Raw genomic sequence first — 6,316 nt, forward strand, 5'->3', positions numbered from 1 at the left:
CGACTTCGACCCGAGTTCAAGCCGAAAAAAACTACTTCGACCCAAAATATGGGTCGTTTTTTTCGACTCCGACCCAAGTCCAAGCCGAAAAAAACGACCTCGACCCAAAATATGGGTCGTTTTTTACGACTCCGACTCAAAATTTGGGTCGTATTTTTCGACTTAAACTTGAAGTTTGGGTCATATTTTTCGACTCAAACTTGAAGTTTGGGTCGTATTTTTCGACTCAAACTTGAAGTTTGGGTCGTATTTTTCGACTCCAACTCAAAGTTTGGGTCGTTTTTCTGACTCAGACTCAAACATCGGGTCGTTTTATTCAACCCGACCCAAAATATGGATCTTTCTTTTTAAAGACGACTTGAAGTTAGGGTTGCTTTTTTTCACCCCTAACCCAATATCTAGTTCGACCAAAAGTCAAATAACATTTAGTATATATTAATATTATAGGCGGGAAAGTTACTTAAAGCTTCTTTAAATTATAATGCTCTGATTAACTATTCATCATAGTTATATTTTAAAATTTTTAAGTGATGTACCATAGAAAAGTGCCATTTGTCATGATAATTATTTTTGAACTTTTTTAAATGAAATACATAAAAATATATATTGTAGACATGTTAAATCAAAATTTCAGTGATGATGTACCATAGATAAGTGGTAATTGTCATAATCGCTATTTTTGAACTTTTTTGAGTTTTTTTAAAGCAAATTGCTAAAAATATATATTCTAAACATGTTAAATTAAAATTTCAGTGAGGATGTATCATAGATAGGTGACAATTGTCATAATCGCTATTTTTGAACTTTTTTCAATTTTTTTAAAGGAAATAGCAAAAAATATATATTCTAACCATGTTAAATTAAAAATTCAGTGAGGATGTATCATAGATAGGTGACAATTGTCATAATCGCTATTTTTGAACTTTTTCAAATTTTTTTAAAGGAAACATCTTAAAATATATATTCTAAACATGTTAAATTTAAAATTCAGTGAGGATGTATCATATATAGGTGACAATTGTCATAATCGCTATTTTTGAAATTTTTCAAATTTTTTTAAAGGAAATATCTAAAAATATATATTCTAAACATGTTAAATTAAAAATTCAGTGAGTATGTATCATAGATAGGTGACAATTGTCATAATCGCTATTTTTGAACTTTTTCAAATTTTTTTAAAGGAAATATCTAAAAATATATATTCTAAACATGTTAAATTAAAAATTCAGTGAGGATGTATCATAGATAGGTGACAATTGTCATAATCGCTATTTTTGAACTTTTTTAAAGGAAATATCTAAAAATAAATATTCTAAACATGTTAAATTTAAAATTCAGTGAGGATGTATCATAGATAGGTGACAATTGTCATAATCGCTATTTTTAAACTTTTTTCAATTATTTTAAAGGAAATAGCAAAAAATATATATTCTAAAAATGTTAAATTAAAAATTCAGTGAGGATGTATCATAGATATGTGACAATTGTCATAATCGCTATTTTTGAACTTTTTCAAATTTTTTTAAAGGAAACATCTTAAAATATATATTCTAAACATATTAAATTTAAAATTCAGTGAGGATGTATCATATATAGATGACAATTGTCATAATCGCTATTTTTGAACTTTTTCAAATTTTTTTAAAGGAAATATCTAAAAATATATATTCTAAACATGTTAAATTAAAAATTCAGTGAATATGTATCATAGATAGGTGACTTTAACATGTTTAGAATATATATTTTTAGCTATCTCCTTTAAAAAAATTTGAAAAAGTTCAAAAATAGTGATTATGACAATTGTCACCTATCTATGATACATCCTCACTGAATTTTAAATTTAACATGTTTAGAATATTTATTTTTAGATATTTCCTTTAAAAAAGTTCAAAAATAGCGATTATGACAATTGTCACCTATCTATGATACATCCTCACTGAAATTTTAATTTAACATGTTTAGAATATATATTTTTAGCTATTTCCTTTAAAAAAATTTGAAAAAGTTCAAAAATAGCGATTTTGACAATTGTCACCTATCTATGATACATCCTCACTGAATTTTTAATTTAACATGTTTAGAATATATATTTTTAGCCATTTCCTTTAAAAAAATTTGAAAAAGTTTAAAAATAGCGATTATGACAATTGTCACCTATCTATGTTACATACTCACTGAATTTTTAATTTAACATGTTTAGAATAAATATTTTTAGATATTTCCTTTAAAAAAATTTGAAAAAGTTCAAAAATAGCGATTATGACAATTGTCACCTATATATGATACATCCTCACTGAATTTTAAATTTAACATGTTTAGAATATATATTTTAAGATGTTTCCTTTAAAAAAATTTGAAAAAGTTCAAAAATAGCGATTATGACAATTGTCACCTATCTATGATACATCCTCACTGAATTTTTAATTTAACATGGTTAGAATATATATTTTTTGCTATTTCCTTTAAAAAAATTGAAAAAAGTTCAAAAATAGCGATTATGACAATTGTCACCTATCTTATGATACATCCTCACTGAATTTTTAATTTAACATGTTTAGAATATATATTTTTAGCAATTTGCTTTAAAAAAACTCAAAAAAGTTCAAAAATAGCGATTATGACAATTACCACTTATCTATGGTACATCATCACTGAAATTTTGATTTAACATGTCTACAATATATATTTTTATCTATTTCATTTAAAAAAGTTCAAAAATAATTATCATGACAAATGGCACTTTTCTATGGTACATCACTTAAAAATTTTAAAATATAACTATGATGAATAGTTAATCAGAGCATTATAATTTAAAGAAGCTTTAAGTAACTTTCCCGCCTATAATATTAATATATACTAAATGTTATTTGACTTTTGGTCGAAAAAAATGATCTAGATATTGGGTTAGGGGTGAAAAAAAGCAACCCTAACTTCAAGTCGTCTTTAAAAAGAAAGATCCATATTTTGGGTCGGATTGAATAAAACGACCCGATGTTTGAGTCTGAGTCAGAAAAACGACCCAAACTTTGAGTTGGAGTCGAAAAATACGACCCAAACTTCAAGTTTGAGTCGAAAAATACGACCCAAACTTCAAGTTTGAGTCGAAAAATATGACCCAAACTTCAAGTTTAAGTCGAAAAATACGACCCAAATTTCAAGTTTGAGTCGAAAAATACGACCCAAATTTTGAGTCGGAGTCGTAAAAAACGACCCATATTTTGGGTCGAGGTCGTTTTTTTCGGCTTGGACTTGGGTCGGAGTCGAAAAAAACGACCCATATTTTGGGTCGAAGTCGTTTTTTTCGGCTTGAACTCTGGTCGAAGTCGTAAAAAACGACCAAAACTTTGAGTTGGAGTCGAAAAAAACGACCCAAAATTTGGGTGAGCTCTGTTCGAGCCGACTCGGCTGAGCCGATTAACAACACTAGTAATAACAATAAATCCCCATGCTTGGAAAAAATATGCAAGTGTCTTCTCCTTACCTCATTCTAATGCCTCATCCGAGCGCATTTTTAGCCTGATGAGGACTGCCTGGAAAAAGGAGAGAAATCGGATTGCTTTAACAACATTAGAGGCCGAGCTAATGGTTAAACATATTTATAATATGTCATGCCAGGAATTTTATAAATATCTCACTAACGACGGTAAACGTTTAGTTCCATTATTTAAATCTCAAATAAAATATAATTAACATTATAATTATTTAATTTTCCATATTTTTTTTATATTTTTAAAATCTTATTTATACATTCGCATAAAATAAATATATTTATTACATTGTAAATCAAAAATAGAGAGCATTACAATCTCCTCAGACACGACATCAATGAGTTTTATCAATGGCGCCATAAAATTTATTGTCAATTTTTAACTGTAAAGAAGAACACATCTGCAGCATAATTTTGTGAACTTTGTTGAGATTCTTCTGATTGCAACTGCACATTAATAGCATGTAGTAGATTTCCTACATGTGACATCAATCCTAAATACACCTCTGCCATTCATTATTGGAAAAATAATTTCGAAATTTTAGGACAGCTTTTATAATTTTTATTTAAGAAATATATTTTTAAAGGTTTATGAAATTTTAAGAACATATCGCAACCAACATTGTGCTGACTCAATTCTGTAAATACACTCTGGTTTTTTCCAAATTCACTGAGGCATTATCAGATCAGAAAGCTTACATACAATTTATTGATAATCCCGAATCTGCTATATTTACCATTATATGGTTAACTATGCCTTTGAATTTTTCACTATTTAGGGGAAAAAATTTAATCGTTTCCTTGACACGTCCTTAATTTTGTTAAAATAGCAGAGGATCAAGGTAAATATTTAAATATTTCCCTTATTAGATGCATCTGTTAGAATTGCATATGTATGCAGATCTTTCAAATCGTCAAGAATTGACCTCCTGAGTTCAGGTTCTAAAACATTGATGATATATTTGCTCATTTTTGTTCTACAAGTAAAGTTTTCATTTATCTTGGAGTCGTTAAATATTACGTGGAAAGATTCTATGCACATTGTAATGATAGCAACTGTAGTTGCATCTATATTATTTCTTATTTTTGGAGAATATTTTTGTTTTGCAATGGATGTAGATACACTCTCCTGCACTGATCATAATAATGTGATTGAACAATAATAAATAAAATAATTATCATTGAAATGAGTACAATATTACATAATTATGTATTTAAACGTGATACGTGATAATTAAGCGCCTATCACTATAATGTTATACACACACACAAGGTAGATTTCCAATTGCGGATGTTTTGCGCATTCGCATAAAATATATTTTTTACATTGTAAAATTAAAATCGTTTGTTTTTTTATAAAATTTTATCTTGTTTACATTCTTTTATATTTAAAAAGGATGGTTGGTTATTTTATAAATTAATATATTTTAATAAATCAAGATGTTATTTTATTTTGAAAAATAGTTACCGACTGTATTTATATAAACTAATTATAAAAGATAATAGGCGGATGGATAATTGAGTCAATTCAAAATACCGGCCGAAGGCCCGCAAAATTTATTTTTAACAACTTTTATATTTCTACCACAATTTTAATATTACCCCCGCAAAATACCAAATTTCTCCCGCAATTTAAAAATTTTGACCTGGCAACCCTGGCACAGTTAATTTTTTTATTCATATTAATATTTTAAAATTGCTCATAATAAAAAGTATATATTTTTTATTTAAGTTATATCTGATTCCCATTGCAGTCAAATATGTAAGATTTTAATTAGCCTGTTTTCTGATGATAAATTATATTCGAAAATGCTTGATATTCATAAAATTGAAATAATCATAGGCAAAAAAATTTAAATAAATTTATTGAAAACTTATATTTGGATAATCATCTCACAAATACCCACAATGTAATTAATCATTAGCTATTAGATCAGAGATGAAGCCTACACTTTATTAAAATTTTATATATATTGGTTAGAACTCCATCCAAATATGTTTATAATATATAGATACAAATATATTCGCTGAAGGCCAGTGACTTTGGTTATCGACAGTTCCACTATTAACTTCATACTGAGTGGTAGTTATGTGCTAAGGACTATTATATAATCGATTAGAAGCGAGAACTTAATTCTATTTTAATAATTTGCTTTTTAAATAAGGATTAAATTTCTCTCTCTATATATATGTTGTAAATAAAGTTTTATTTGTTATATATATATTAATCAGGGGCGTCACTAGCCTTTACAATCTTACGGGGCTAAAAAAAATTTACTTTAATTTTTATAGGGAGTATAAAGCGGTAGATGGAGTAGGGAATAGTAAAAGGTTATGAGTGTGATTTGAAAATGTGTGTTTGTCTGCATTGCATTAAATTTAATTAACTTTCTGAAAAACTTTAGAAATAAAAATATATTTTATGAGATTTATAGGGTTTATATAAAGATTGCGAGAAATTTAAACATTTATAAATTTATCAAAGTATAAAATAATTTATAAAATGGAGTACTAAATAAATATGTGACAATTTAATATTTGTTTGTACCAGGGTTCCAATGACATATAATAATATATGTCATTGCTTGGTTCTAAATAAATATTTACCTGATACGTGATATATAGCGCTTCTTACCTCTAGCGTTGAAGGTTCAACAGAGCCACGCTAGGTTTTCCTCATTTCCATCTAATTGGAATAATTTAATTTGGGTATAAAAGTAAAAATATGTGAAACCCTCTACACGTTTGTGGGCAAGCCGCACGTATTTGTAGGTACAAAATCTCTAAGGCTTAAAAAGGAATGGGGCAAAAAAAAGCCTATACCCGAGA

Source organism: Gordionus sp. m RMFG-2023, chromosome 5 (genome assembly GCF_954871325.1).
Source record: "Gordionus sp. m RMFG-2023 chromosome 5, tfGorSpeb1-WG-v2, whole genome shotgun sequence".
In the NCBI taxonomy this organism is placed as follows: domain Eukaryota; kingdom Metazoa; phylum Nematomorpha; class Gordioida; order Chordodea; family Parachordodidae; genus Gordionus; species Gordionus sp. m RMFG-2023.